The sequence below is a fragment of the Triticum aestivum genome, chromosome 3B (genome assembly GCF_018294505.1).
Source record: "Triticum aestivum cultivar Chinese Spring chromosome 3B, IWGSC CS RefSeq v2.1, whole genome shotgun sequence".
Lineage (NCBI taxonomy): Eukaryota > Viridiplantae > Streptophyta > Magnoliopsida > Poales > Poaceae > Triticum > Triticum aestivum.
In genome coordinates, this window is record NC_057801.1 from 585209864 (window position 1) to 585218371 (window position 8508).

The window sequence follows — 8508 nt, forward strand, 5'->3', positions numbered from 1 at the left end:
AAAACCTCCCGCCGCAGCGCCTCCTCTACGGACTAGGGCATGATTTACAGAACTGGCGTTGCTTTGGGCATGATGCATTGTACTAAACCTAACACACGATGTTGTGCAGTTCTTGAGTTAGGCGTGTTGACATGGATGAAGAATCCGCATTTGGGAGGGACGAGAATGGTACTGATAAGGTGACTAAGACCGATAACGATAATTTGAACGAAGATGATGACAGCAGCGACAACGATTCTGTCTCGTCATATCATATCTTACCTCCGGAGGATTTTGATAATAATGAACATGGCGCAAATAGCGAAAACGTAAGTGGCGTATATTTTGTTTTTATTTTTGATTTTGCAAAGTATGGCATGGCTAACTATATATCTTTGTGTACAAATTTACAGGAAGATGTGGATGTTGATAATATGCAACATAGTTGGCAGGAATCATTTGCAGACAACTTGAGCCAGGTTAGTTGATAGTTGTTGTACATCAATCAATAGTATGATTTAAATGATAATAATTGGCATATATATTTTCAAATGAATGTTGTAGGAGGAGTCAGATGGTCCGAGCGTTGATCACAATGAGGGAGAGATCGATATTGGGGAGGCTCAAAGGCAGCAGAAGGTGCTTGAGACACATTGGAAGGTCATGGCTATGACCTTTCGGTCGCAAGGGGATGCATACATATTCTACAACAATCACGCCAGAGAGCACAGGTTTAGCATCGGGAAACAGAAGGTGAAACGAGGTGCTTCGGGAATGATACGGTACCGGCGGTTTCTTTGCTCCAGGGCAGGGAGAAGGCAGAGCAAGTTCATAACCATGGAGGGCCGCAAGCGCAGGCTTAGACCGGAGACACGTTGTGACTGCGGTGCACATATTGTGGTGAAGCTGGACAGAGAACGTGGCGTTTGGTTCGTCGCATCATTCGTGGATGATCACAACCACGCGATGGCTCGGCCGGACGAGGTTTGTTTTTTATGGTCACACAGACGGATTGGAGATGGGCAGAGGGCCGAGATATTGGCGATGGAAGCGGCCGGGATAAGAAAGCATATTATAATGGACAACTTCATCAGCAGATACGGTTCGTACGATAAGTGCGGGCTTATAAGGAGGGACATTTACAATCTTTGTTGCAGAGAAAAAATGAAGCTCATTGCAAAGGGTGATGCAGAGACGGCAGTTGGCATTATGAGGAGCAGGAAGGAGAAGGACCCAGAGTTTTTTTTTTTTGAGTATGTGCGTGACAAGGAAGGGCGACTAAAGAGTATGTTCTGCTGCGATGCACAGTCGCGGAGGGACTATCAGGACTACGAAGATGTGGTCGTGTTTGATAGCCCGTATAAGATGAACAGATACGGTATGTCGTTCGTCCCCTTTGTAGGAGTTAACAACCACCGTTGCACCACAGTGTTTGGTTGTGCCATCATTGCTGACGAGACGGAAGGGACATACGTGTGGCTGCTGCAGACATTTATGAAGGCAAACTATCAGGTGAAGCCACAGTCAATAATCACAGACGGTGACGCTGCAATGATCCGGGCTATTCGGACCGTCCTTTCAGATGTTTTCCATCGTCTTTGTTCATGGCATATCGAGAAAAATATGCAGAGGCACCTGCATTACAAGTCACTGGATGAGTTCAGATCGCTCCTGTACTATGCCACCTCTCAAGCGAACTTTGAGCAGAGATGGAAAGCTTTATATGATAAGTGGAAGACGGATAGAACTGTAGAGTGGCTTGACAGAATGTACAGGAAGAGGAGACTGTGGGCAGCTTCATATCTTTCCGATGGTTTTTTTCTTGGTATGCGAAGTAACCAGAGGAGTGAAAGCCTCAACTCCTGCCTTCACCTTCACCTGGACTACGATATGACAATTGTTGATTTGGTGGTGCATTATGAGAACTGTATAGTTCGCCTGCATGAGAACGAGGCGTACGATGACTGCGAGGCATTCTAGAAGGAACCACCATCTGTTACTGAATATAAAGTCCTTGAGGAGCATGCCGCCAAAGTATTCACACCTGCTAATTTCTACATCTTGCAAGATGATTTGCATAAGATGGGTCAGCTGGAGATATTTGAGACGCTCGTGGGAATTGGGCGTGAGACATTCATGGTGACATGGAAGGATAACCACAAGTTTAGGTACAATGTTGTTTATGAACCAGGTAACTCAGAAGAAACTATTACATGCAGTTGTCTTAGGATGGTTCGGAAAGGGCAGCCATGCAAACACATTCTGTTTGTTCTCCATCATCTGAATTTAACTGAAATACCAAAGTGTTGTGTCCTTCATCGGTTGTCCAAACATGCAAGAGATGGGTTGCCTGTGCAGAGGAAGAGTGATATCTTTGGATGGGGTTGGTCAGGGCCATTGGAGAGAGAACGGTATAGTGCAATAACCATTAAAACTGCAGAAGCTGCTCATGTTGCAGCAAATGATCCCTTCTTGTTCGATGAGTTGATGAAGTGTCTGGACAACATAATAGCGCGGAAAAAGATTTTAGAGGAGGAACTTATAGCAAGTAGAAGGTATGCTATGCTAAAGAAGGAGGCAAGTCAAGCGCAACAAGTTGAGCCTGGTATTGGTGATCCTCAGAAAGTTTCGACGAAGGGTGCACCTAAGAAGGGGCGGTCAAAGGGGGGCCCTGGCATTACAAAGAATGGTAGGCCAAAAGATTTTACAGAGAAGAAAAGTGGTCCTTTGTGCAGTCTGTGTAGTCAAGCAGGTCATAATAAGGCTACATGTCATTTGAACGAGAAGTAAGATGTTATCTTCTTATTTTTGTTATGTTGCTACTTTGATTTTAGCAACTATATTTGCTCACCCATTTCTTTACGTTTTGTTCAGGAACTGGCGTAGGTAGAGATGCAGCTTGGTTTGTAGGAAGAATAAAAGTGGTCGCACGAACCTATGTTGTTTTTTATTCGTACGTGTCTGCAAGAAAACTTGATAAGTTATTTGCTTATGTTTTGTCAAAAGATTTATGTAATAAATTTGGAGATGACATTGCATATGTTATACTACCTGGGCATGATGATGATTTTTCTTGTTGTTTGCTACCTCGGCATATATGTTGTACTACCTGGGCATGATGATGATTTTGTTTGCTGTTTGCTGTTGTTTCCGGCCGCTACTTTCTGCCAAAATAATTGAAAAAGTGAAGTTAAAAAAATGCCCAACCACCGCTGCTGGGCCCATAGTAGCTTACAGAACGTACCCAAATCAAGCCCAAAGGCGACTCGGGCGGCTGATCGAGCCCACTAGCGGGCCCAGCAGCGGGGTCCAACGGGGCGCGGGAGAGTAATACACAGAGGAGTTCGAAAGAGGGGGTGGAGGCAGCTATTTAAGCTGCTCCTGGCGCCCCCCGCTTACGAGGTGGGACTAAAAACGGCGCTGCCCCGCGCGGGTGAGGGGAGGGGGCGTGGGCCGGGGGGCGCGAGGGGAGGGGCGTGGGCCGGGGGAGGAGACCCGCACGGGCGAGGGGAGGGGGCGTGGGCCGGGAGAGGAGCCCCGCGCGGGCGAGGGGAGGGCCAGCCCATTTTTTCCTTTTTTTTCTGGTTCCTTTTTTCTTTTTCTTTTTCTTTTTGTTTTCTTATTTTCCTTTTTCCTTTTCAAAATCGTGAACCTTTTAAATTGAATGAAGTTTTATCAAAAAAAATTCACTCATTTGAGAAAAACTTTCACGGATTTGAAAGTTCACGGAATTTTAAAAAAGGCTAATTTATGGAAAGTTCACGGATTTGAAAAAGTTCATGAAAATTTAGAGAAAGTTCAGGAAATACAACATAGTTCAAGAAAAATAAAAAAAAGTTCATCAATTTTTTAAAAAGTTCATGAATAAAAGTTCACAAACCTCAAATTTAGTTCACGTATTTTTTTAGAAAAATCATGCATTTTATAAAAAGTTCAACAAATTGAAAAAAGTTCATCAAAAAGGAAAATTATTTTTGAAAAAATGAGTTCACCGATTTAAAAGGTTCACGAATTTGGAAAAGAAAAAAAGAAAAAAAGAAAAGAAAAAGAAAAATAAAAAGAAAAAAGGAACCAGAAAAAAAAGAAAAAAACAGGCTGGCCCTCCCCTCGCCCGCGCGGGGCTCCTCCCCCGGCCCATGCCCCCTCCCCTCGCCCGCGCGGGGCTCCTCCCCCGGCCCACGCCCCCTCCCCTCGCCCCTCCCCCGGCCCACGCCCCCTCCCCTCGCCCGCGCGGGGCAGCGCCGTTTTTAGTCCCACCTCAGAAGCGGGGGGGCGCCAGGAGCGGCTTAAATAGCTACCTCCGCCCCATCTTTCGAACTCCTCTATGTATTACTCTCCTGCGCCCCGTTGGACCCCGTTGCTGGGCCCGCTAGTGGGCTCGATCAGCCGCCCGAGTCGCCTTTGGGCTTTATTTGGGTACGTTCTGTAAGCTACTATGGGCCCAGCAGCGTTGGTTGGGCATTTTTTTTAACTTCACTTTTGCAATTATTTTGGCAGAAGGTAGCGGCCGGAAACAACAGCCCACACTGACCACCACTTTTTATGTGGCATTACAAATCTGACATACAAAGGATCATTGGAATACAAGAAGTATGACAAACAAATGGCAGTATATACAAAGTTAAAATGGGAAACAGTGGATAATATTAGCCCACATTGAAAATGGCAAACAGTGCATAATACAAAGTGCGTATATAACATGTTCAAAAATCATCACCCACAATGCTACAAATAAGAGTGATATTGTAGCAGACCACATCACATTTATTTAGTTGCGAAACATGCTAAACCATGCCGCAGATAAGAGTAATATTGTAGCAAATACCGACCACTGCAAATAAAGAGATGTCTTAATATGTAAATTGTATCAAGGTACCTACAGCGGCACGTTTATTTAGTGGAGATAATAGCCAACACCCCATCCTCCTACTCATTTGGTCTCCATGATCTTGAGGATCTTCTCTTTTACTACTTCCTTTGTGTTGCATTCTTAAAAAAAGTATTTCAGCTAGAATGCGTCCCCTTGAAGCATTAACCTCATCTTGATCGAACTCAAATGTCCAATCATCTCCGTCCCAGTGTTGAACGCATTTCACCATGAAAAGACCACAAGAGACTCTGCAAAAAACCACAAGTCAGTTATTGATGGATCATACAAGTACATACTAATTCAACATTTGCAACATACCCGTCTTTTTGTGACGGCATATCGTACTCCCTTATTGGCCAGGAAGATACGTCATGATGATCCGTTTCAATAAGAGCATTCACCTCCTTTGTATCATTAGCTATTTCTGCCCTCTGAAATAAAAATGACAAATCCATATGAAGTACGTTTCGAAGAAATATATATTGTTTTATGTAATGTTGTAAGCTTACCAGCTTAGCAATCTTTGCAAGAACTCTTTTGCTGCATTTACCAATAGAGTTTAAAACTTGAAACTCTTTTTTCTTGTTGTGCATAAGAACTGTTATCCAATGATTTTCTTCCACATGAAAAGGAAAGTATGCCTACAACAAAGTTCATTCATGTTGGTGTACACATAGATATACTATGAATGATCATACTAAACTGAAGTACCTTATCTTTGATGAAATACTCTTCAGTAACTCTAGACACCATTTTAGTTTGGTTTGTGAAATGATCCATAAAATGCCTCTTAGAGTTGATAACCTTTCCATCAGCATGAAGAATAAGCCAGTGGGACACCCAAGATGATAATATGTGACGGTCAGCACGAGGATTATGGGTCTGCATATGGTTGCAATAACTATTGATGACCTACAAAATAACATAATAACAATACGCCTATTAGATAATTTATGTAAATGACATGTCCAACTTAATAAATTATTGCTAATACTTACACCGCCATGCAACCACTTTTTCGAAATGATGGCTTGAAGCATTTCAGGTGTACATGTTTCCCCACCAATTCCCATCATGTGCACGACAGTTTTCCTGCAAAGCTTCTCCGAGTCTGCCAGTGTCCGGATATAAATCTTTGCGGCCTCTATGTGATCCTCATTAATGTAATCAGTATTAATCATAGCAGATCTTATACCAAATAGACCTAAAATAGTAAGAAACAATGAGTTAATAAAGTGTGCATGCAAGGACAGAAGTATGTTGCTACAATACACTACCTAGCACTTACTTTTCTTTGCACGTTTACGTCCACCGTTCTGCTGGTAAGGTGAAAGGCAATATTTTGACTGTTTCCTCTTGCGTTTCCCATCATTCTCCTTCCCATCATTCTCCTGAGTGCCACTTTCTTTCGCATTTTAATACGGGTGTTCAGACTATCCATACTAAACTCCTCAGATTTATCGGCGCTAGACCCGTCAGACACTTCATTCATATTCTTGGGGTTGAAGTAAAAGGTAGAAAGTCATTCGTGTCTACCATCTCAAGAGATGGGTCAGGTGAATTACCGTTGTGATCAATAACGAAGGGGTCGCCTTCATCTCCTGTACCAGGTGTGTTGTGATGCACACCTTTATCACGCGCCAATTTCTTCCCGTTCCCAGTGGTGAAGGATGCATCCACCCTGTTGTCCATGTCTTATTTTGCAGGAGTTGATTTTACATCTGTCCAGTATTTTGATTTGTATTTTGATGGACCATACTTCCCCATCCACGCTTCACTATGCTCCACAAACTCAATGTCATCATGAAACTCCCTGAAGACAAGATCTTCCTTCTCCAGCTTCTGTACTACAATCTGCAATGACACATCGAAAGTATTTACTACATGCATAAATTATCAATAATCCCATGTAAACTGAAATACACATCACTAATTACCTCAGCACATTTTTCAGGGAGAAGTCTAATTTCTTTTTGCATATCTTTGATGCATTTCATCACTTGATCTAATGTAGTATCCCTGCTCGAAGAAGCCTCGTCTCTATTATCTTTCCTTCTTTGGGCACAATATGTTCCATCTTCTTGCTCTAATTCTTCCTCCGCCTTTCTTCCTTGTTGAGCAATTAATGTCTATCTGTACTTCTCACTTATCACGTCATCAATCTGTTACACATTAAATCAATTTAAATTTCTCAACACATAAATAGCAACATAATTGCATGCAGTAGGAACCATTAAAACTTACCGTCCCATTACCACGGCCGTATGCCGTGTCGTACGCGTCATGCTTCATAGCCTCATCTTCTGACCAATTGAGCATCAATGGATATTCATGAGCTAGTGGATCAAATGCCTCTTCATCCAGTGGCTGCACTTTCTCCCAAAACATGTACTGCACAAACATGAAGTATATTAGCAAATTCTTTTCACAAACCTTAGTTTCAAATAAACAAATATAACATAAGATTTACCTGTATGAGGGCAAGGTTTCCGATCGGCCAAGTAAATTTTTCAAGATCTGACAAGGTCTTTGTGATGCCTTCCACGCAAATGCGTAAAGTAAATGTGTTCCAATTAAATGCTTTGATGGCCTCCACATCGTGCACTAACTTGTAATAAGCATTAGGAACTTCTCTCGTGGACTGCGGTGCAAGAACCGTGCCCAGAAGAACCAGAACAATTCTACGGAGGAAATCATCATCGTACGTGCCACTGGCAACGATGTTCTCAATCAGATCGTCTATCATCATTTCCCCCGTTTTGGAATCTACAAAACGACTAGGCACCTTCACCTTCGCCTTTAACCCCCCTTTACCTAGGGCTTTCATGGCATCTTTGCCCTTGTTCTGTAGCCCGAAAATGTCATACACATCTTCGGTGCGCAATGATATCGCACCGTTTTTTGATGGCATGATGAACCTTTTTCTGTCCAATGCAGATGATTTAATAATAAACTTGAGCAAACATTTTCGCATTAGCACACTAGGAATCATCAACATTTTTTCAAGACTAGTGCTTGCAAACCGCTTTTTCTGCCTAGAGTTTAGTTTGCTGACCAAGAGACACCACTTCTGAACTGAACAAAAAATCTCTCCGTACTCCTCCATCGCTAGGAATAGGAGAAAAAATAATGTTAGCTACTATGTATGCGTACATGATAAACATGATGAATGCATAGTACCTCGTGCCATGGGATCGGTGCCGGCCCTTGGGGACGATGGCGCGGTGGCGTTGCTCGCAGATGGCGTCGGTCACTAACTACAAATAAAATTCATAGATATATAAGCTATCATGCATGCATAATTATTACCAAAACTATAGCCAAATTAGATATATAACCTCATTCACATTAGACATAATCAAATTAGACATTCTCAAAGTATTTTCTAAGTGCATAGTGTACTGACCTTGGGACAAAATATTCAACGATCAAGGTTATGCTTATATTTTAATGCCCTGTTTCATAACAAATTATTTTCTAAGTACTCTAAAAATATTAGGCCTACTCGAAAAATATTTTCTAAGTACTTTAGGAAGTTGGCGTCAGCATCAGAATGCGTCTACGGCGGCGTCGGGGGGCAGGTTTCGGGCATTACCTCGAAGGTAGCATCGAGGTCGTAGGGGGCGTCGGGCGTCGGCTCGAAGGTGGCGTCGGGGGCG